The sequence below is a fragment of the Marmota marmota genome, unplaced genomic scaffold (genome assembly GCF_001458135.2).
Source record: "Marmota marmota marmota unplaced genomic scaffold, marMar, whole genome shotgun sequence".
NCBI classification, from domain to species: domain Eukaryota; kingdom Metazoa; phylum Chordata; class Mammalia; order Rodentia; family Sciuridae; genus Marmota; species Marmota marmota.
In genome coordinates this window covers 4,267,719-4,292,488 of record NW_026000138.1, presented here as the reverse complement: position 1 = coordinate 4,292,488, position 24,770 = coordinate 4,267,719, and the positions used below count along the sequence as shown (strand labels likewise).

Genomic DNA, 24,770 nt, shown 5'->3' with positions numbered 1-24,770 from the left:
GGCGCTGTGCCCAGCAGGTGCTCCGGGTCGCCCCTCTGGCCGCCGGGCTCCGTGACCCCAGGACTCCACGCGCCCCTCGCAGCCGTCCGCTGGGGTTTCCGAGCCACCCCCGACCCGCGCGGGTGACATGCAGGCACTCGCCTGGCCTCCTCAAGACGCGCCGCTCACTAGACAGGTCCCGGGGCCTTCCGCTGCGCCGGCGCCGCGCTAATGACGCAGGAGGCGGCCCGACCGGACTGGGCCTGTGAAGGCTGTGGCTGGAAGGCAGTGTCTTCGAAAGTGTCGGGGCTATCCTTCCATCTCCTACTTCCAGAAACAACCTGTGCAAAGAGTGGCAGCCCATGACAAGGAGGGAACTGAGGCCTGGATGGGTCTCAGTTGATGCAAAGGAAGGAATTGTGCGTCCTATATAAGGACAGCAATTGCTCCATTTACGGAACGTTAAGCTTCCTTCAATCTCTTTTCTCCCATTGCCTCCTTTTATCTTTTTGTGTTGTGAGGTAAGTCTGTTCTTATGCCCCATTTACAGATATGGTATCTGAGACCCAGGGCCGACTCTCTTGCGCACGGCGGAGAAGTGGTCGAGACAGAATTGGAACCTAGGTTTGTGGTCTTTATACCAGGAACCTGTCGAACGATCTTACAGGAGCTTTAGCTCATTACCTGTTGATTGTTCTTTATTTGCTCACTTTGTTTACTGAGCACCACTGCGCCGGGCTTCCCAGGCCCTAGAGAAACGAGAACATGGCATGGCACCTGCGCATGGACCTTTCTGGACAAGTAAGGAGACAATAAACGGAATAATACAGTGTGGTGTTAAGAAGAAAATGAAAAGGATGCCGAGGTAAGAACAACCGGTTGGGGGGACTACTACTTATTATATGATCAGGCCAGGTCTCTCAGGAGGTAACATTGAAACCGATACCTCTAAGGAAAGGAGAAAGAGTTCGCCTTTGGAAATCCGTGAAAGAGATTTGGGGGCAGAAGGAACAGCAAATGCAAAAGTCTTTAAGTGGAAATAAGTTAAAGGTGTTTAAAGAGCAGCAAGTATGCTGATCACTGCTTGACCGGCATAGAAGCCAAGAGTGACACCAATTTTTTGCAAAAAGACTTTTTTGTGTATGGTCAACCAACAGGAGGCCAGGAGCTATAAGCTCCTATATCTTCCCAGCATTTTGGTACCTGGAATTTATAGGAAGGGAGAGGGGGCAAGCTATTTACTGATTGGATGAGGAGAGGGGGGAATTTGGGGGTTCTTTTGCTCAAGCTAAATAGTCAATATACTTCTTCATAGGTGGCATGTTTGTTTTCAGGGGTAGTTCCACATTCCAGGTGGGGGTTTTGACCAAATATGCTGCCTGGCTTCTTCTGTTTGTGTCCATTTTTTTGGAGGGGAGAAGAGGGTACCAGGGATTGAACCCAGGATTGCTTAACCACTGAACCAGCTCCCCAGCCCTTTTTAAAGTTTTTTTAAATTTTGAAACGGTATTGCTAAGTTGCTGAGGCTGGCTTTGAACTTGCAATCATCCTGCCTCAGGCTCCTGTGTCAGTGGGGTTACAGAAGTGCCCCCCTGTATCTGTTTTTTTTGTTGTTGTTGTTGTTTTTTATACCGGGGATTGAACTCAAGGGTACTCGGCCATGAGCCACATCCCCAGCCCTATTTTGTATTTTATTTTATTTTATTTAGAGACAGGGTCGCTTTTGCTGAGGTGGGTTTTTAACTTCACCATCCTCCTGCCTCAGCCTCAGGATTATGGGCATGTTCCACCACACCCAGCTTGTGTCCATTCTTGAAAAGCCAGTTTCAAGGAGTCCTTGAGTGAATTCTGGAGGGTTTTCCTGAAAGACAGGCACTAGGTTATTTAAGGAATTCATGCCCAGATGTGTTCAGGCCTTAACTGGTTTTACAAGAACAACATTGTAGCTGGAGTAGAGCCAGTAAAAGGAGAGTGATGAAGGATGATGGTAAAGAGGTGGGCAGGGGCTGCTTTGCATTAGGATTTTATTTTGGATTTTATTCTAAATCACTGGAAAGTTTTAAACTAGAGATTAATGTGATCAGACTTATGTTTTAAAATATCTCTGAGCCATATAGAGAATAGAATTTTGGCAGTTAAGTTGGAAGCATAAAGAGCTATAGGCTGTTGGAATAATCCAAATGAGAGGTCTTTATGATGTTTGAAGAAGGTGATGGCAGTTAAGTTGGAGAGAGAAGGTAGATTTAAGATATATTTTGGAGATAGTATTGACAGGACTTCCAGAAAAATTAGATGGGGAAGGTGAGGAAAAGAAATGAGTTAAGGGTAATTTCCATGTGCTTGGCTTAATGATGGATGGATGGATGGATCATGAAGTTTCCTGAAAGACTTGATGGGGGTGAGGGTGAGCAATCCAGAGTTCTTTACTTTCTAGGTTAATTTGAAGTTCTTGTGAGTTATACCAGAGGATAAATCAAATAAGTAATTGAATATTGTGTGTAGAAGAGTTGTCCATCTAAATTATTGTTCTCTTTGTTGGCCATCCACCTACACTGTATTCCTCAGCCCTCATGATAAGTGTAGACCTGTGCCTGTGTGCTTCCAATGAAAAGTAAATAGAAGAGGTGTGCACATGTTCCAGGCCTGGCTCATAACAACCTTCAACAGGTGCTCCTCTAGCCTCTTTCTCTGCCAGCTGGAAGCAAATAACCACCAGATTCTGGAAAAGACAAAACTCCTCACGACTGAAGATTCCTGAGTGGAGAACCTATCTCGCCAACCTTCATGTCCACTCAGAACTGTTATTTTCAAAGGAAAAAAAAAAACTAATAATAATAATCTTCTGTGGTGTTGAGGTTTTTATTTAATTTGACTCTTTTTGTTATAGCAGCTTTGCCTATCCTGCCTAATGTGAATAAGAACAGTGAACTTTAGGAGAAAATTTCTAAGTGACTTCAATTGACATTATTCATAACAGGAAATAGAAGGTGGCCTTGATTCACTCGCTCATTCCAGAAGGAATTTTCAGATTCCTGCCTGTGCCAGGCACTGTGCTACATAATTGATACATAAGGTGAATATAAACCCTCAAGCAGAGCTTAGTCTAGCTGCTCAACTTACTGATTTATTTGCACCTGCTTTTCCTCTACTAGAAACTCCACTTTTCTCTGCCAAAACACACAGCCCAATTTCTACTCTTAGCCTCATTCTGAATACTGATTTTTTTTCCAGACATACCTAGCCTTTACCTTTCTTTCCCAGTATAAATCAGATGTTTCTATTTTAATCTCATAACTTATTTCCTTGTGCTTATCACAATTTTTATTGATATATTTGTTTTTTAATGTTTAGTGACCTTCTTTTCCACTAGATTGTGAATAATATCAACAGGGAAAGAATCTTATCTGTCTTATTTGTCATATCTCCAACACCCAGCCCATTGCAGGTACTTAATATTTGTTTAAGTACTCAGTGAATGGAGAAGGCAGAGCCCAAAGGAAGGAGAGGTTTTCTTTCACTGAAGTTCATTCACTTTTTTCTTGTTAGGTGACTGGTAGGCAGCTAATACCCTCCCGTGATATTCATTTCCTGGTGTAATTTCCTCATCATGCATGTGGACTGGTTCTAGTGGCTTGCTTTTAGTGCTTAGGTATCATGTCCAAGATTAGTTTACAGGAAGACTATGGCTTCTATCTTTTGTCTTCGGTATTCTTTCTTTCTTTCTTATTTGCTCTGAGGGAACCCAGCTCACCTATGCACTACAGTTTTGTTTTGTACTGGAGATTGGACCCTGGGGTACTCTATCACTGAGCTACACTAATAGCCCTTTTTTATTTATTTTATGACAGGCTCTTGCTAAGTTGCTAAGGCTGGCTTCAAACTTGTGATCCTCTTGTGTCAGCCTCCTGGGTCTCTGAGATTACAGGTATGCACCATCTCACCCAATCTGTGAGCTGCATTAGTAGTTTCCTAAGGCTGCTATGACAAATTATCACAAAGTGGTGCCTTAAAACAGCACTGTTTTAGAAGCTAGAAGTCTAAAATTGAGGTGTTGACAGAGCCATGCTCCCTTTAAGGAAGACTTCTTCCCTCTGGTGACTCCAGGCAATCTTTGGCATTCTCTGGCTTGTTGCTGCAATCTCTGTCTCTCTCTCTACTTGGTATTCTTTGTTTTTCTCTCTATGTCTCTTTTTTTTTTTTTTTTAAAGAGAGAGGTGAGAGAGAGAGAGAGAGAGAGAGAGAGAATTTTTGATATTTATTTTTTAGTTTTTTCGGCAGACACAACATCTTTGTTTGTATGTGGTGCTGAGGATCGAACCCGGGCCGCACGCATGCCAGGCGAGCGCGCTACCGCTTGAGCCACATCCCCAGCCCCTCTATGTCTCTTTTTATAAGGATACCAGTCATTGGATTTAAGGCCCACCTTAGTTAAGTATGATGTCAAATTAATCACAGCTGGAAATACCCAGTTTACAAATAGAATCATATTCTGAGTTTCTGGGTAGACATGAATTTAGGGACAATATTTTCAGTCTACCAGTGTTGCCCTGTGGAAGGGCCCACCAGCTGCCAGAGAACCAGTGGCCTGCCCACTAGCCAGGTGAGTGAGCTTAGAAAGGACCCTGCCTCAGTTGAGCCTTTGGGGATTGTGGCCAAATGGGAGACCCTGAGCCAGAAGATCTAGCTAAGCCCTGCCCAGTTTCCCCCTCACCCACAGAAACAGATTAAAAATGGTCATTTCAGGGTTGGGGATATAGCTAAGTGGCAAGTGCTTGCTGGCACGTGCAAGGCCCAAGGTTCAATCCTCAGCAACAACAAAGTTGTTTTACAGTTTAAATTTGGGGGTAACTTGCCATGCAATATATAATTTGGTACCTAGAAATGGTAATATCATAACAACCCCCTGAAATATGGAAGTTTTGGAACCAGGTGGTAGACAGAGACTGGACAGGTTTTTGAGGACTGTATTAGAGAAAACCTGAATTCTTTTGGACAAATCTGGTAAAAAATAAGGATACTGCCAGTAAGTAAGATGTTTTTGCAAACTGGAGGAAAAATCACTGTGTGGTTTCTTCTGCTTATAATAAAATGTGAAAAGATAATTTGTGAGGATCATTTCACAACAAAAAACTGGGACTTGATAGTTTTTGATCTTCAGCAAAGATCAAAATCAGCATTGCACATAAAATGGGTCTCTCTTGCTTAGCTCAGGTTGCTGAAACAAAATACCATAGACTGGGTGGCTAACACAACAGACATTTATTATAGGTCTGGAGACTGGGAAGTTCAAGAACAAGGTCCCAATAGATTTGGTTCCTGGTGAGGACCCACTTCCTGGCTTGCAGATAGATGGCTACCTTCTCACTGTGTCCTCCCGGAGACCTCTGCATTCTCTTACTTTCTTACAAGGGCTCTAATCCCATCACTGGGACCCACCCTCATGACTTCATATAAACCCAATTACCTATCAAGAGGTCCCACCCCTAAATATCATCACATTGGAGATTAGAGCTTCAACATGCATTTGGTGAAGGTTGGGGAGAGAGACACATTCATGTTACCATCTGGTCTGAAGCTAAAGTAGAAGATGCCACTGTATGATATTTTGTTAAGACATCAGAAAGATCAAAAGAGGTGCCTCAGAAAACTAGTCATGAAAAGTACCACTGAAGTATTCATGGTATGTCTCATAGATTTCAAATAATAAGGCCTCTTAATGTCACTGTCCCTCAAATCTCAGCAGGACTTCAAGTTAGAGAAGAACTTATTACAGGGAGGTTTGTGGATGTGCCTTTTGTATAATGCAATAAATCCCAAGAAGATTGCTGGGAATTCAGAATGTATTTGAAAATTATGTTTGGACTCTTGACTGAGGGATCGACAGTATAGATAAGTAGAAATTATAATTCTACTGTCAGGAAGCAAGCTAAGAACTAAACTGCAAATGTGGTTCCCCATCCCACCCATACTTCCTATACTGGGGACTGAACCAGGGGCATGCTACCACTGAGCTACACCCTCATCCCTTTTTCTTTTTTTTTTTTTAATATTTTTAGTTGTCAATAGACCTTTATTTTATTAATTTACATGAGGCTGAGAATCGAACCCACTGCCTCACACATGCTAGGCAAGCAAGCGCTCTACCACTGAGCCACAACCCCAGCCCCTCACCCTTTTTCTTTTTTGTCTTGAGACAGGTTCTTGCTGTGTTGCTCACTCTGGCCTCTGATTTGCTATCCTCTTGTCACAGCCTCTCAAGCAGCTAGGATCATAGGCATGTGCCACTGCACTAGGCCAAATGTGCTTTTTTTAATGAAAAAAGTATCACTCAGTGGAGCCAGGAACTATTTTTCTTAGATCTTGAGAACTAATCATGGAACTTCCAACATTTGTCCAGTTGGATTCCAGAATCACTATGGACCAGCGACTCCTTTGTACCTCTTTTTGAATAAGAATATCTGTAGCTGTTGCCTGTATCAGAGAAACAGAACCAGCTGGCTATTGGTGTAGCCTATAGATAGATCAATAGATAAGAACAGATTTATTATGGGGATTGGCTTGTGCAATTATTAAGGTAAGAATTCCTAAGACAATGCCGTCTGCACACTGGAGTACCAGAAAAGATGCTAGTCAAAGTCCCAGAGTCTGAAGGCCTGAGAACCAGGAGTGCCAATATCCAAGGGCAGGAGAAGATGGATGTCCCAGGTCAAATTCACCCTTCTTCCACTTTTTTGTTCTATCAGGGCCTTCAGTGGATTGGATGTTGCCCACCTTCATTGGTGAGGGTAATTTTTACTCAGAAATTACTCAGAAAACACTTTCACAGATACACCCAGAAATAATGTTTTACTAGCTGATCTCTTCTTCCCCAGTCAAGCTGACACAAGATTAATCATCATATCACCCCAGGCCTGTTGTATGTTGAATGTGTAGGGGACAAATAATTTGTAATCTTATTTTCACAAGACAAATCTTAATTGTCCTGGTGAAAATGTATTTAAGGAACTGTACTCAATGAGGTTCCATCTAGACTTGAGTTGGTGTTGAAATTCTGGACTTCTAGCTGGTACTATGATAGGATGAAGCTTTTGAGGACCTTCAGAGGGTAAGAGTGTGCTTTGTCTGTGAAGAGGACACAGATCACTCGCTCCAAAAGAACAGAGTGTAGGTGGCCTCTACAATGGCTCCTGGTGATTCTTTCTTCGTGCTTTTCATACTCTCCACCCCTTGAGCATGAACGGGAGCCAGTGAGTCACTGGAAAGACTGCAGTGTGATGGAATATTATTTCCAAAGTTAATCACTTCTAAATATTGTGGTTTCCCTTTTGGGCTCATTCTCTTGCTTAACTTCTCTCAGTGAAGGCAGCTGCCGTGTGGTGAGCTGCCTCACAGAGGAGCCCAGGTGGTAAAGAGCTGATGTTTTTGGTCAGCGGCCTGTGAGGACCTGCCATCTGCCAAATAGCTATGTTCATGAGCTTGGAAGTGGATATTACCCCAGTAGGAGGAGTGGGAAACCCTGACCAACACCTTGATTATAGTTTCCTCAGAAGTCTTGAGCACCGAGCAAGGCAGCAATAGATGTCTGACCCACAGAAATTGAGATAACAAATATGGACTGCTTGGAGCTGCTGTTCATAGTCATTTGTTATACAGCAATAGATAGCTAATATAGATGGTTTAAAAATAAATAAATAAATAAAGGAAAAGAGGCCTGCAGGAGAGAGGTCACAGAGGCCTGAACTAAATGGCTGCTGCAGATAAGGAGTAAGCAGATCAGAAGTCTGTTTGTAGGTGGAATCAGCAGGGGCTGGTGATGGCTTACTTGTGGAAAGAAGTGGGGAGACTATCCTGCACCATCCCAGGGCATAAGCAACTCGGCAGCAGTGGTGCATTTACTAAGGCTGAGCACACTAGAAAGAAGAAGGGTTAAAGGATTGTCAGTAGGGGCACAGTGTCTTAAATGCAGCAGCAGATGGACAGATGGACGAAAGCAAGCAATCAGCCTGTCACTGACTATCATTCTCTCTGTGCAACTGTGCTCAAGCAGCACAAGTTTCACAAGAGTGATCCCGGTTATCAAAAGCCTTAGACTAGGGTAGCACCATTGATCCCTCTCGTTCTGGGGCTTCAACCTCTTGAAATGCAGAGCTACTCTCCAGCCTACAGGTGGCCATTGTGGATAATCCAGTTTCTGGTCATGTAAGCCAACCTAATAAGTTAAATTATTAAATTATACTTTCTGTTGATTCTATTCCTCTAGCGAACCCTGACTAATACATTCACTAAGCTACATTTTCAGTTTTTGTTTGTTTTTGAGACAGTGTCTTGCTAAGTTGCTGAGGCTGGTCTTGAACCTGTGTAACATTAAAGTGTTAGGTATGTGTGCTGAATTTGGCAGGTAAGATCTGAAATACAATAAAGATACCCTTTTATACAATATAATAATATGGAAGCAACAGTAAAAGTGACTGGTGAGAGAGAAAGAGAAGGAAATAAGTCTCCAGATCAGGGGGAAATGCCCGGGCAGCTTTTCAGAGTCCCCACTGGGAAGTCTCCTACAGAGAGCAGATCAGTCCCCTGACAGGAAGGCTGAGACTCCAAAGTCTTACTCCCAGTGTGACTCCTTAAATATTAGAACACAGAAAGCTCTGTTCTAACAATCTTTATGACTTGGCGATCCCCTCAAGGACACTTCATCCCCTAAAGACTGTTGGATCACCAAAGGGAGAGCCTTGAGATAGTGAATGATTGAGTTCCCTGGAGAGAGCCAACCCACCTAGAAGGCAGCACTCTAGATGTTCCATCAAGGGTGAGTAGGCACAGGGTCAGGGAAGATCTTTAATATTTTCCTTAGCTCTTTAACTTGAGATTCTCCTGCCTCAGCCTCCCCAGTCACTGGGATGACAGATATGTGCCACCATACCTGCTATGTCATTTTTTTAATATGTTTTTTTTTAGTTGTAGTTGGACACGATACCTTTATTTTATTTATTTATTGTTATGTGGTTCTGAGGATCAAACCCAGTGCCTTGTATGTGCTAGGCAAGTGCTCTACTGCTGAGACACAGCCCCAGCCCCTGTGTCATTGTTTTTTAAAAGTTAAGCACCATAGAAGCTAATAATGCAGAAAATGAAAATCTTCAAGTTCACTACTCAACAGACTTTGTTATTTCTTTTTGCAGAGCAATTTTGTTAACTCTTTACTACTCTTCTCTGAAACCAAGTTCACATTTACCTGCAGCTGTGATTCTGTAAAACTGCTGTGGTACTACAGAAATCCAAGCTTCCCTCCATGACAGCACTTAACACCCACCCGCATGGTAACTTTCACCTACCCATCTCATTTAACTTTATAACTGCCCTATAAGGAGGAGGATGTGATTATTTTCACCTCCATTTTACAGATGAGGGAACTAAAATTAAGAGAGGTTAACTAGCTGGGGCTGGTGATACACACCTGTAATTGCAGAGACTCAGGAGTTCACAAGTTCAAAGCAAGCCTCGGCAACTTAGTGAAGACCTACCTCAAAAAGAGGGCTGGGGATGTGGCTCGGCTGTTGAGCATCCCTTGGTTCAATCAATCTCCAGTACCAAAAAATAAAAATTATTAATTCTAGTTAACCTCTTTTTAACTAGACTTACTAGTTTTAATTAATTTTCAGTAATTCATCCAAAAACAATTGACTTCGCTTGTCTTTCAATGGACTAGATTGTTCAGCTGGTTAAGTAGCAGATCTAGCCACTGATCCTAGAACTGGGGACACACCCTCTTTCTCTTGCCACTATCCCATCTCCCTCCATGGCACCAGTGGCATCACTGAGGTTCAGGTTGCTTCTACTTGTGACTCTGCCTTCCTTGAAGGTCCTAGCACCAACTTAGTCCAAGAAAAATGCACTTGTCCTCAAGGTCTGGCAGTATCTCTTCTAGTGCAGCACCTACCAAATCTGAATGTGCAGGGGCTCTGGTTAACCACCTGGGGATCTGGTTAAAAATGGAGATCCAGAGTCACTGTGTTTGAGCTGAGACATTTCTAACAAGTCCCCAGGTGATGGTTATGCTGCTGGTCCATAAAAACCATACTTTGGCCAGCTGTCATCCTCTTAAGCTTGAAAACCCATTTTCTGCACCTCTGTATCCCAGGCCCACATTTCTTGAGGTTAGAATAGTGCAGTCCTTCAATAGTGTCCCAGCACAATATTTTAGCCATCCCTTTGAGTCACTGTAATGCACATCTAAGAATGCAGAGTTAGTCTCTAGCCTGAAAGGTTCACAGTCTAAGAAGCAACTGAACGATCAAATGCAGAATGAGTAGGCAGTAAGGAGAAGTTCATGCTAAGTATAAAAGTAGTTAACAGAAGGAAGTAATGAACTTGGGGCTAGGGAGAACACCTGGCATCCTAAAGGAAACCAGCTCTGCTATTCCAAAGACACATGCAGTCAGAGCCAGCACCAGTGATACATGGTGTCAGTAAGATTTGCTTAAAGACATGTATTTGCTTTGGGGAGGATCTAAAAAATCATGAGTTCTGTTTTAAGGTTAGCACTGGACAATATTAGCTGCCTAGTAAGGCCCACTTACGTCTGAGTTGCTGATTTGCTATGTTATGGTGTGTGTGTGTGTGTGTGTGTGTGTGTGTGTGTTATAAAAATGGGATCCTAACCCAAGATAAATAAAAACATATGTCCACATGAAACTTTGTACATGACTGCTCATAGAGGCACTATTCATAATAGCCAAAGAGTGGAAGTAACAGATAAATGGATAAATACAATATGATCTATCCATACCATAGAATATTATTTAACCATAAAAAGAGTGAGACACAGATGCATGTTACAGCATGGATGAATCTTCAAGATATTATTCCAGGTGAAAAGAACTCAGTCTCATATTGGGGCTGGGGTTGTGGCTCAGTGGTGGAGCACTCACCTAGCATGTGTGACACGGCACTGGGTTTGATCCTCAGCACCACATAAAAAATAAATAAGAGTATTGTGTCCAACTACAACTAAAATAAATAAGTAAATAAATAAATAAGACCACATGTTGTATGGCTCCATTTATATGAAGATCCAAAATAGGCAAATCTTTACTAGAGTAGTGAGCTGAGGGTCAGGAGATAACAGCTAAGGGATACCAGTTTTCTCTTTGGGGTAAAGAAAGTGCTCTGAGATCTATTTTGACATGAGAAATGCACAACTCTGTAAATATACTAAAAACTCATTGAAACTATTTTAATAGGAGGAATTGGAGGGAGAGGGAAACCAAGGAAGAAAGAAAACAAGAGCTTCTATCCCTTTGTCTCTCAATGTTTAATGCACACACTGACTCCTGAAGACAATGCAGATTCTGACTCATTAGATGTGTGGAGCCTGAAGCCTGCCCCATGCTTCCCTTGGACCTGGATCACACCTGGAGGGTGATTGAGGATGCCTCCTGGTGCCTATCACCTAAAAGCTTCTACTTATAAGATTGGCCTTTCTTCATGTGAATGCCATGTGACCCCATCTCCTGGCTGAGCTGAGGCCTAGGAATGGACATCTGACTTAAGCTAGGTCATCAGTGATCTCTCTCTCTCTCTCTCTCTCTCTCTCTCTCTCTCTCTCTCTCTCTTTCTTACCAGGGATTGAATTCAGGGACCTTAACCACTGAGCCACATCCCCAGCCCCTTTTTTTATATTTTATTTAGAGACGGGGTCTTACTGAGTTACTTAGCAGCTCTCTGAGTTACTGAGGCTGGTTTTGAACTCACAATCCTCCTACCTCAACCTCCCAAGCCACTGAGATTACGGCATGCACCCCTGCACCCAGCACATCAGAGATATTTTAACACTGTTTTCAGCTGGATATGGTGGCATTCACCTGTAATCCCAGTGGCTTGGAGGGCTGAGGCAGGAGGATCGCAAGTTAAAGTCAGTCTCAGCAACTTAGTGATGCCCTGCAACTTAGCAAAACCTGTTTCAAAATTTAAAAAAAAAAAAAAAATTTAAAGGCCTGGGGATATGGCTCACGGATCAAATGCCCCTGGGTTCAATCCCTGGTTATCCAAAAAAAAAAAAATTAAACTCTCAGCTCATTAAACAAAAAAACCACAAAAACATTATTGTTGTCCTCATGACACCCCAGCACAGAAGATACAGTAGGAGTCAGATGGCCAAAGCCTAGGTGCCATCTGACAAGCAAACCTCATATCACCAGGTATCACAGCCATGCCTTCATTTTAGAGTACATTTACCTGTCCTCCCTGGTGTACCAGGTACTGTCTCGGGCTCTGGAGATACCCCCATAATTTAAAGTCCCTCCTTTAAAGAAGCTTACATTCTAAAAGAAGAGATAATAAATATGACCTTTCTACAGCATAAAGTAATACATGTCGTCAAGGAACGAGATGTGCTCGGAAGTCGCATAGACCAGAGTGAAGAGGCAGAGTGAAGGAGAGGCTGTCCTAGACCTGGGGATCGGGAAGGCCCTCCCTGAGGTGGCACTGAGCAAAGACTGGAGGGCAGGAGGGACTGTCCCCCAGGGCTCTGAGAGGTGCAGAAGCAGATGAGAGCCGACAGGGAGCGTCTTCTTAGAATGAACTGGCATCACACACAACTTTTCTCTTGAGACAAGTTATTTGCTTCCAACTAATAAGTAGTAATGACTGTAGAATACTAATAAAACTCCAGGACTCCCATCCTGTGTCCCCAGCATCCTCACTCCATCCTCACAACAAGGCCATGAGGTCGGCACTGTTATTTCTGAATTGTGTGGTGGGATTGAGGCCAGGCACTCTGGCTCTGGAGTCCCTACCCTGGCACAGACCACTGCCTGGAAGAATAAAACTCCCTTAGGCTTCCATTTGGAAGTGGGGGTTGGGCTGCGGCGCCTTGAGTCAGATCTAGGGGCTGCTGTGTGGGTGGGATTAAGGTCCCTAACAAGCTGATTGGAGTAAGGGGAGCTATGGACTATCTGGGTGGGCTGCTCAGTCCATTGAAAGCCCTTAAGAGTGGAGCTGAGGCTTCTCTGTGAATGCAGCCTCGCCCCGGACGTCCTGCCTGCCCTTCCTGATGGCCTGCTCTGTGTATCGCAGACTTGCCTGCCCAGCATCCACCACCCCACAAAGCAAACTCCACATGCGTGTGTGTACACACTCCTCTTCCCTGGGTGAACCCTGACTAGTCAGGTACCTGTTCTCTTTGTGGCCTTCTGCATTGTCCCAGGCCTTATTTGACTGATTATATCTGAAATCTGTGTAGTACATTCAGTTAAACTATGACCCTCCAGCTTCAAACAGTCAAATTCTTTTTTACAATTTTAATAATATGTGCAAGCTGAATACTTCCCTTCATAGGTATCTGCTGCTAATCCCTGAAAACTGTGACTGTTACTTTCTATGGGACGATGTCATTAAATGATTAAATTAAGGCTCCTGAGACCAAATTTTCATGAATTATTCAGATGGGCTCAAAATGCAATCAAAAGTATCCTTTTTAGCCAGATGCTGTAGTGCACACCTGTAATCCCAGTGACTCAGGAGGCTGAGGCAAGAGAAAAGCAAGTTGCAGGCCAGCCTCAGCAACTTAATGAGACCCTCAGCAAATTTGCAAGGGACTGTCTCAAAATAAAAAGAGTTGGGGATTTGCTCAGTGGTAGAGAACCCTTGGGTTCAATCCCCTGTCCCATAAAATTTTTAAAAAGTTTTTGAAGTATGTTTTTTTAGAGGAAAGACAGACTGGATACACACACACACCTAAGCAGAGATGATGGAGCAGAGAGATTTTGAAGGCTCTATACTTGAGGACTTGAGTGATGTGGCCACAAGCCAAGGGACACCAGCAGCCACCGGAAGCTAGAAGAGGCCAGGAGCGGAGTCTCCCTTGAAGCCTCTGGAGATCTGTCCTGCTGACACCTCAAGTTTTGTGCAGGGATACTGATTTCAGAGTTCAGCTTCCAGAGCACTGAGAAAATAAATTTCTGTTGTTTTAGGCCACCAAGTTTGTAGGGCCTTGTTATAGGGCCACAGGAAACTAACACACATGCTCTCATTGAAACTTCTTATGGTGAATGTTCAGGAAGATAAGGAATGATAGTGCCCTGGGAGACAATTGTAGTCCTAAAAGGCATATATTTAGGGGGTTTGTCTGCTTCTCCAAAACTTCAAATAATACATAAACAAAACAAAGCATTCCCTGCAGGTGGGATAGAGGTAAGAGGTGGAATAACAGGTTAGGGATAATAACATTGCTTAGTGAAATAAGCTAGTCAAAAAAAGAAATGCGCTGGTCACCGTGGCTCACACCTGTAATCCCAGTGGCTCAGGAGGCCAAGGCAGGAAGGTTGCAAATTCAAAGACAGCCTAGGGAGGCTCTTAGCAACTCAGTGAGACCCTGTCTCTAAATAAAATATTTAAAAAATAGGCCTGGGGATATGGTACAGTGGTTGAGTGCCCCTGAGTTCAATCCCTGGTACACCCCCCACCAAGAAAAGACAAATGCTGTCTGATCCCCTGCAGGAGGGCCCTGGAGTGGTGATGCTGAGGAGACAGAAATCGGAAGGTGGTGCCAGTCTGAACCACAGAATTCTTGGCACATAGCCATGAAACCTGGGAACTGAGACTTACCAAACTCTGGCACTGCTCACATCAAAAAGCTCCAGGCCGGGCTGGGGTTGTGGCTCAGTGGTAAGGCACTTGCATTGCACGCATGGGGCCCTGGGTTCAATCCTCAGCACCATATAAAAACAAATAAATAAAAAATAAAGATTTGTGTCCATCTACAACTAAAAAAAAATTTTTTTAAAAGGCTCCAGCCCCATGTGACCCCAGTTACTCAAATGTCTGCCTGAGGGTTCAACACCCAGAAAATCTACTAGCCAATAGCTCAGGGTGGGCCACGACTGCTTTTTTGTGGCACATGTAGTCAAAAGCCTCCCGATTGTGGGTGTGTTCCCCTTGCAACTCGGCAGCATTTGGAAGCATGAGGCCTCTGCCGCCCACCTCTGCTGGAGGACAGTCCTAACTCCATAATCACCAGCCAGAGGACACAGCTGGCCTGTCACATCCACGGCTCACTGTGTACTTGTTCACTTCTGAGGCTCCATCCTTCCCCATTCTCCCTTCCAATTGCCCAAATCACCTCTGCACAAATCAGAGCAGAGCTCAGTTCAAAATGGTTACAATGGTAAACTTCACGTTTTGCACTTTTCCATAATAAACAACAAAAAAATCCTCACGCATTGTTCAGTCTGTGGTGATGGATATGAGAGTTACAGGGTGATGAAACTGGAACTGAACACACACACACACACACACACACACACGGGCAAAACAGGCCATCCGAATGGTATCAGTGGGTTGTGTCCACACCAGGAAATGCGGAGGAGCCTCCCAGGACTGCCAAATTCTCAGGTGGCCACAAGTCCGCCTGGCACTTTCTTCCGGCTCACCTGGCCTTCATTTCTGTTCTGCACAGCTGCTTCCTCTGTTCTGCTTTTGACTTGCCATGTGACCTTGCGGTTCTAGAATGGATCCTCTGCCCACCCGACTCAATACCCAACTCCACGGTGTCAGAGGTCCTATGGGTCCAGCCTGACTAGGCATCACCCTGCCTTAGTGCAATTTCTGAGCCAGGGCAGGAAGAAGAACCCCCCATGTATGTGGGTTCCCCTCTGGGAGGGTTGGTTGAGAAGATAGTCAAAGGGGAGCCACGAGTTGGGGTTCTGGCAGGTTCTGAGAAGGGAGGAGGACCAGGGAATGCACCTGCTTTGCCCTGGGATAATCCTGCCCCTTGGATACTTCCAAGGTTATCGAACACCCCTACGAGTATTGAATAAGAGTGGATCAAATTAAATTTCCCAAGTTTGTCAGTGAACTATAGTTATGTAAGAGAATATTCTAGGTATAAGTTCAAACACAATAATAGCAGGCAAATGGGCATGATGCCTGCTGTCCACTCGTAGATAGCCTAGAAAAGTTATATGCACGTAGGAGGTGAGAAAAGTGGGGAGAATAGGGAATAATAGACCAATGGGGGCAAAATAGAAACAGCAGATAAGTCTGGGTAAAGTATATGAGAAATTGTTGTGCTATTCTGACACCTTCTCTATAAGTTTGAAATAAGTTCAGATGAGTAGAAAGGAAACAAACACAAAAGTTTCTGAAGGAAGTTCTGATGCCCCCATAGTAAGGAAATGAAGGTTTCTATATGGAAGGGTCATAGCATGGCCTAGACAGTACTTCTGGGGCAGGGATTCTCAAAGTGGGGCCTCCCAGCCATTAGCATGAGCATCACCAGAACTTGACAGAGGTGCAAAGAGTCTGTCAACAAGTCTGGATGGCGCCTGGCATTTTGCCAGAGGGAGTGGTTTGTGAGGTGGAGCCAGCAAGCCATTAAGTGTGGAGATTCCTTATTGGTTGACTGCTGTATCTAGTTTATGTTAATTAGATAAGCTGTGTGGAATGTATAAATACATCTGTTGTCCTACAATAAACGGCTCCTACTCCTGCTGTATCAATCTACACAAGTTGTTCGTCACCCCCCCGGTTATTTTGCTGCAGCCGGACTGCGGCACAAAGTCACAGCCCTCACCCCTCCTTAGATTCACTGAATCAGGGACAGGTGGATCCAGCAGTCAGGTTCACAAGCCCCCCAGGGTTTTCTAATGCTTGCTCAAAGTTGGGAAGTCCTGTCTGCAGGAGAGGAAGAGTATCTTTTTGGGCACCAGGAAAGGTCCCACAGGGAGAACTCCTGGACCCACACTGTAAGTGGGTAGAGAAAGAGCTCAGGCATTGGCTTTCAAAAGGCTGGATTCTGGTCCTGACTTTCCACTTTAGGCTGTGTGATCTATGTGTTGTCATTAAACCTCTCTGTGCCTTTATTTTCTTGTCCTTAAAATGAAGCTCTTGAAAAGAAGTAAGTTCCTAGCACTTGGTGTATAGTAACTATTTCTTCCTGGGGTCTAGGACTGGATACCAGATTTTTTTTTCTCTCTCTCCCCCTCCCCCCACCCCTCTCTTTTTTTTTTTTTTTTAAACCATGTGTATCTTTTTCCTTTTTGGGAAAGTTAATAAAAATCTATATAAATATACAAATATCAGTTTGTTTTTATCCTTCACAAAACAGTCAAATGAGAGCTGTCAAGGCCTTGCAAGGACCATGAGGCTTAGGAGTCACAGCTCATTCAGGTTCTCCTGGCCAGCTCCAGGACCCTGGGTTATTTGTTTCGTCTTGTTTTTTATATATGGTTTTTATTTTGAATTGGCACATAATAATTGTACCAGGTATGGGGGTGTGTCTCAGTGATAGAGTCCTTACCTGGCAGACATGAGACCCTGGGTTGATCCCCAGCATCACAAACAAACAAAAACAGATACATGCAACATTGATATCTACTTGTGGGGTGATATTTCTTTTATATATATTTAGTTGGAGTTGGACACAATACCTTTATCTTATTTATATATTTTTATGTGGTGCTGAGGATCAAACCCAGCACCTTGCACGTGCTAGGTGAGCGCTCTGCCGCTGAGCCACAACCCCAGCCCCATGGGGTGATATTTCAATACTTGTATACAATGTGTAATGATCCCAGTGTTTTTCTGGTTGAAGTCCACCTAGTATAAACCTGCTATTTTAAAGTGAACAATGTGCTCACATTCTGTGTCCTCACAATGTTGTGGACTACCACCTCTAACTCATCCAGTTCCAAAACATTTTCATTAGCCGGAAAGGACACCTCATGCCCACTGAGCAGGTATTCCCCATTTGCCCCTTCTCCAGCCCTGGCATCCACTGCCTGCTTTCTGTCTGGATTTGCTGGCTCTGGACCCTTCAGCTACACGGAATGATACAGTTTGTGGCTTTGTGTCGGCTTTCTTTTGGCGTCATATTTTCAGGGTTTACCCATGTTGTAGCATGTCAGAGCTTCATCCCTTTTATGGCTGATAATGTCCATAGGTGGACATGCCACATTTTGCTCATTCATTCAACCTTGGATATTGGGATTGTTTCCACCTTCCGGCTGTTGTGAATAGTGCTACTGTGAACATTTGTGCACACGTTTTTGTTGGAGTCGCTGTATTTAGTTCTGCGGGTGTGCGACCTGGCCTCTTGATCGATCACTGCACTACTGCCTGCCAGGTGTAGAGTCCCTTTTAAGCAACACCACTTTTAAGGACAGTCCTCACCAGCCCGTGGAGAGGATAGCGCTGTAGCTCCACATACTGTCCACAAGGTGGCGTGGGCACGCAGTCAGCGCCTCAGCCCCAGGGATCTGGACTGCGTGAAAAGCTCCCAGCGTCCTCTCTAGAGCTGAAAGCCCAGTGTTGCTTCTGGGAGACCTGAGAAGGCTGACTCCAGACGCAGCAGCTTTACACCTAATACTCCTGCGACTGACCCACATCCAAATACCCAGAGAGATTAGGTTGTTCATAAGCTGAGAAGCTTGTTTTTAATTCATTTAAAAACAATGAATTGCCAAGTTCTAATTGCTTCCTGTCTCTAAAAGCTCAAGGAGATTAATAAGTGCCTAGGTTGTCAAAATCAATGACACAACCCTTCATAGCTAGCGCTTCCTTTGTCATTCATCAGCTTAAAGAGCTGATTTTCTTACAATGAGTCTGACTCACATGGCTAGTGGACAAGAATCACATTCTTCTCTTCTTTCTGATTCGCCCCTAGTGGGTTCTTTGCAGCATTGTTTGTAGTACTGAAAGAATGACAATGACATCAATATCATCAGTATTGGACTCTCCAGTTTCCGCATCACCTTCTTCAGGCAGCAGTCTCCATTTTCTCTGGGGGATCTAGTTCTTCCTCATTCTCAGCCCAGGTAGGCTGGGGGCTCCATTCCTGGCCACAGAGCGGATCATATGACTGAGGTCTGAGCTAATCAACTCATCTCTTCTCTGGCCCAGTGTTGGTTGGGTCAGGGGGCATGTCACATTGCCTGGACCAGTCAGCATGAACCTAATGGTTCTTGGAGGGCCTAGAAAAAGGGGCTTCCTCCTTGCCAGTGGACCTCAGCCTGGCAGGGTGTGAGGCTAGAGTTTTTGATTCTTGAGGGCAGATGGCTCTTCTGGGGTTCCAGACCCACCAGAAATCAAAATAGATATAATAGGGCAGAGGTGGTGCCCAGAGATGGAAGCTTTTGGACCTGATTTGAACCTCTGAATCAGGACTCAGCTGAAGCCAACCACCTCAGGACTTTTGGAATGTGGGAGCCAATGTCTTTTTCTTATGACAGTTTGAATTTGGCTTTCTGACACCTGCAACTAAAATAGTCTCTTTTTCCCCAGCTTTGTTGAGATATAATGGATGAATAAATATTATATATATCCATAATGTTCAAAATCATGTTTTGAGATACACACATATACATACACACACACTATAAAATGACTACTATGATCTAATCAATGTATCCATTTCCTCATATAGTGACCTTTTGTATGTGTGGTAAGGACATTTAAGGCCTATTCTTGGCTGGGAATCTAGCTCGGTAGCAGTTTGCTAGCACACACAAGACCTTGTATTCTGTCCCCATGACCTCAAAAATTAAAAAGATTTGCACTCTTAGCAAATGTTAAGTTCACAATACATTATTAACTATAGTCACCATGCTATGCAGTATTCTGAAATTAATTCCTTTTACATCTGCAAATTTGTACCCCTTGACCAACATCTTAAAATATTCTTTTCTTTTTTCCTTTGGTACCAGAGATTGAACCCATGGCCATTTACCACAGAAACAAGCTCTAACTAAGTTGTTAAGGGTCTGGTTAAATTGCTGAGATTGGCCTCAGACTTGCGATCCTCTTGCCTCAGCCTCCCCAGTCTCTGGGATTATAGGCATGCACCATTGCACCCAGCAGCATCTTAAAATATTCTTAAGTGGTACTCTGACTACAGAGAACTTCTCAGAATTAGTATCCTATATAATGAAGCTTGGCAGTAAGGTGTTTCGGCCAGCTTATCCGGCTTGCAACTCTAAACTTTTCAAAATTCTTCCCACAAACCAACTCCAAAGGCTTCTGAAGCACATGGGAAGGTTAGTCACAGCAAAGACAATATTTCTCAGTACCAATTTGTTTTGGTCAGCTTTTGCATCGCTGTGACCAAAATGCCCAACAAGAACAACTTAGAGGAGGGAAAGTTTATCTGAGGCTCATGGTTTCAGAGGTCTCCGTCCATAGACAGCCCACTCCATTGCCTGGGTCAGAGATGAAGCAACATGTCACTGAGGAAGGGCCCAGTGGAGGACAGCTGCTCAGCTCCTGGCAGGTCAGGAAGCAGAGATGGGGTAAGGGACTAAGAGAAAATTCATCTTTCAGTGACCCCCTCTCCTCCAGCCACACCCCATCTGCCTACAGTTACCACCAGCACATAAAGGGGAAAAAAAAACATTGCCACAAGTGGGTAATGATCTCAAATCTCCTCATTCCTCTCTACCTAGTTGGTTTGAGTAATTCCCAAATATTATCATAATTTTTTTTTTTTTTTGGTACTGGGGATTGAACCCAGGGGTGTTCTACCACTGAGCTTCATCCCCAGCCTTTTTTTAAAAAAATATTTATTTTTTATTGTAAGTGGGCACACAATATCTTTATTTCATTTTTACATGGATCAAACCCAGTGCCTCACACATGCAAGGCAAGTGCTCTACTACTAAGCCACAACCCCAGCCCTTTCTATTTTGAGACAGGGTCTCACTAAGTTGCTTAGAGCCTCACTAAATTGCCAAGGCTGGCCTTGAACTTGCAATCCTCCCATCTCAGTCTCCTGAGTCTCAAGGATCATAGTCCTGAACTACTGCCCTCAGCTTTATCCTAGATCTTAAAGAAGCAGTGAACCGGGGCTGGAGTTGTAGCTCAGTGGTAGAGCACTTGCCTTTCATGTGTGATGCACTGGGTTCCATTCTCAGCAACTCATATACATAATAAATAAAATAAAGGCCCAGGGCTGGGGATATAGATCAGTTGGTAGAACACTTGTCTCACAGGCGCAATGCCCTGGGTTCAATCCCCAGCACCACCACGACATTAAAAAAAAAAAGAAAGAAAGAAAAAAAGTTCACTTACAACAAGAAGAAGAAGAAGAAAGAAGAAGAAAAGAAGAAGAAGAAGAAGAAGAAGAAGAAGAAGAAGAAGGAGGAGGAGGAGGTTGCTACAGGTAACCCTTTATCTTGCAATATACCTCCTATGGTCACTGAGTTGAATTTAGATGGTACCAAGGCAAACTCTCTTTGGTTTCATGATTTTTGTAAATTATTGAACACTTACAATAGCACCAGAAGGATGAATGTATGTCTTTTCTGTGGCATCCCAGAACCCACGTAACAGGCCACCCAGGGATTTTCTTCTTCTCTAGCACAGGGACCAGTATATTCTGGCCAGGGAGGAAAATCCAGACTGTGGTCTATTTTCCAACAGCCCTCAAGCTAAGAATGATCTGTCAGTTTTAAATGGCCATAAAAAATAGTTAAGTAAAATAAAATAAAATAAAATGTGACATTGATGTTGCATTACATGCAAAGCCCAACGTATTTTCTATTCTGGACTTTTATACAAAAAAAAAAAAAATCTGCCAGCAGAGATTGTACTATTGTTTAAATTTGGCTCGAACTACTTAACCACTTAAGACAGACTCTGCAACGTGACCTGCCGCCTTGTAGACCTGTGTCCCTTACAGATGCAAATTATTTTTGCCACCTAGAACTAAAATCCCTACAATTATAATTCTTTGCCTTATAGGATGTTAACCAGTTCAGTTACCTAACCTAGAAGTCCCGTTCTAACACTCCTTCACAATAGTGCCCAGAGCTTTGCTGGGCTTGGTTCACCTCCTGAATACCTTATCGATTCCTTGTTGATTTACAAGTTGAATAAAATTTTTGACCTGTGATCTCTTTATAGCCAGGCAGGAGTCATGCTTTTCACTTTGAGAGTTAGACATTGACATGCACTCGCTATTGTTTAGGGCAAACACTAAGCTGCTGATATAGTTCACCTTTATAAGTGGTTTCACTTTCCACAATTCCATTCATCCATAGTCAACTGTCTGAAAAGATTAAATGGAAAATTCTAGAAACAAACCACCCATATTTTTAAAATTGCACACAGTTCTGAGTAACAGTTCTGTCATATTCTTGGAAGCCGAATCATTTCTTTGTTCAGCATATCCACCTTGTAAGTCCACTCTCTGACCTTTAGTCACTTGGTGTAAGGATGGCCTTAGGCCTGAGCCTAAGCAACTCCATTTTAAAACTCCAGTTTGAAACCTGCAGTCTCACCAGGCACACCTACGGAGCCCTCCAGTATGGCCCTCAGGCACAAACAAGTCACTTCTCCTCACCCTGACAAACTCAGAGTGTAGTCTCTGGCATGTTGCCCTCCCCCTGATAAGAGCAAGAAGCAAGAAAATCAGGGTGGGGACCACCATACCAGATGCTTTAAACTCAGAATGAATGACATTCACTGAGAAATCCAGTAGCAGCTGATAGGAATTGAAAGGGTGGTCAGAAGCCCCCAAATTTAGTATAAATGATGGAGCAAATGAACAGACATTCAGCCAGCCAATACACTGATGCACACAAGCCTGAGAGCCTGGTGAGGACCTAGGCTGACATCCCAACTCTTCTCATCTGCCTGATCCTCTGTGTTCTCACCACTCTCAAACTCTACAGCAGCCTCTTGACTCTGGTGAGAAAAAGACTTCTCCCTATGACCGCCTCCTCAGCCAGCCGTCAGCTCCAACACAGGAGAAGCCTGCCTTGGTTTCTGACCTGATCACCGTGGTCTGAGTGAGTGTGCATCTGTTGGACTTAGAGCCTAAGGCTTGAGACTAGATCTGGCACTGGTTTAGCATGCAGAGGGAATGTCTGTCATGAGCCTGTCATGATTAAATGTGTTTTCAGTGCTTAGAATTAATCTAGAATTGTTTGCTGTGAATTGATTATGTCTATTGCAGTGTCTAGCATTAAGGATTGACATTTTCTTGATTCAGAACCTATAGAGAGTGAAATTGTATTGAGTGATTTGAGTGAATAAAGCACTGAAAAGGGCAGAAGCGTATAGACATTCTTTATTTCTCCCCCTCGACTGCATAAGTCCCATGTTTTGTCCATCGCGACACTTAACCACCCTCTCGGTTATCAGAGTTTCTGTTCAAGCAATTTCACTTAATAATGGCCCCAAAGCACAAGAGTAGTGATGTCAGCAATTTCCTTGAAATATATTGTTATAATTACTGGTGTAATTATAGTTGTTAATCTCTTACTGTGACTAATACATAAATTAAACATTATCTTGAGTATTTTATATATAGGAAAAAAGTGTGGATATACAGGGTTCAGCACTGTCTGCCGCTTCAGGCATCACTGGGGGTCTTGGAATGTACCCTTTTAGGGTGAGGGGGACTACTATAGTGGTACTCCCTGACACAGGGAGTAAATTATAGGCAGCTGACCTAGGGACAACTCAAACCCTCAAAACTGAAACTTCTGGCAGAAGGGTGGGGGTGGGGGGGTGGGGGGGAAGAAGTACAGTCCAAGCTGAGCCCCTCTGGGTAGTCTCTGTCCCTCCAGTCAGTTGGTTCCTCCTTGATTTCCTCTGTCTCCCTTCACCAGATCCAGAGCTTCTAGAGGTCCTAACTGTCTTGGCAGCCTTTGCCTTGCCAGCCCCTAGCACCCTGTGAGCTCTATGCTTGCTTAGGTGAATGGAAGTGGGAGGGGACATGGCCTTGTCCCCGGCAAGGCCCAGCTTAAGCCAGACATCCCTCTTCTCACGCTCCAACACCCTCCTCCTCTGACAACCTGCCAGTCTCTGTTATTGCCCTACTTTTGATGCTTCTCTCCCCATAGGTTGCATGTGGGGTGAGCACAGGGCCAGCCCTCGTGGGTCCATGTCCTACTCCACCCTAAACCCAGGAGGCCAAGGGAAGAACAGAGGACGAGGCCAGCGGAGGAGCAGGCTCAGAGCTGTGCCCTCCGCCCCCAGGTTCGCATGTTGTTAGCATCACCGTTGCTTGTCCTCATCGGAGCAGTCTTGAAGTCACTTACAGGGGAGGGTCCTGTTATTTCTGACTGGTCCCTCTTCTCCCCGAGGAATACGTCTTTGCAGGTCTGAACAAGCTAGGATAATTATGTTCGGTACTTAATTATTCTAAAGTTAATAATATTCTGCTTTGGTCACTTTTCCATTGCTTTCTGTGTGTGGCATTTAAATGCCATTTTATTTTTTTTTAATTTTTTATAACTTTATTTTTTTATGTGGTGCTAAGGATTGAACCCAGTGTCTCACAAGTGTTAGGCAAGTGCTCTACCACTGAGCTTCAACCCCAGCCCCAGTTTAATTATTTTTTGGTGGGGTTGCCAATGTGTTGCTTAGGCTGGCTTTGAACTCAAGATCCTCCTGCCTCAGCCTCCCATGCTGCTGGGATTACAGGTTGTTAATCAGGGTTGCCTGATGTAGGTTAGCACTCCATCACTGAGCCACACTCCAGCCCCTAAATGTAAGTTTTTTTTTTTAAATATATGGCAATAGGATGTCTTAATTTTTATTTAAATAAAAACCAGCCGATGTGCTGGGCGTGGTGGCACACACCTGTAATCCCAGCAGCATGGGAGGCTGAGGCAGGAGGATCTTGAGTTCAAAGCCAGCCTAAGCAACACAGTGAGCCACCACCCTAAATGACTCAGCAAGACCCTGTCTCTTAACAAAATACAAAAAACGGGATAGGGATGTGGCTCAGTGATCAAATGCCCCTGAATTCAATCCCTGGTACAAAAAAAAAAAAAAAAAAAAAAAAA

General features: G+C 43.9%; 1 long non-coding RNA gene across 2 annotated transcripts; it reads left to right on the top strand.

The window, feature by feature from the left end:
- Positions 1 to 6: 6 nt before the first annotated feature.
- LOC125611244 lies at positions 7 to 2,819 on the top strand. Of its 2 annotated transcripts, none has more exons than XR_007341399.1 (2): positions 7 to 844; positions 2,647 to 2,819. It is a non-coding gene; the product is annotated as an uncharacterized LOC125611244 (long non-coding RNA). The 2 variants fall into 2 exon arrangements; XR_007341400.1 differs by having other exon boundaries at positions 2,545 to 2,819.
- The last annotated feature ends 21,951 nt before the right edge of the window (positions 2,820 to 24,770 follow it).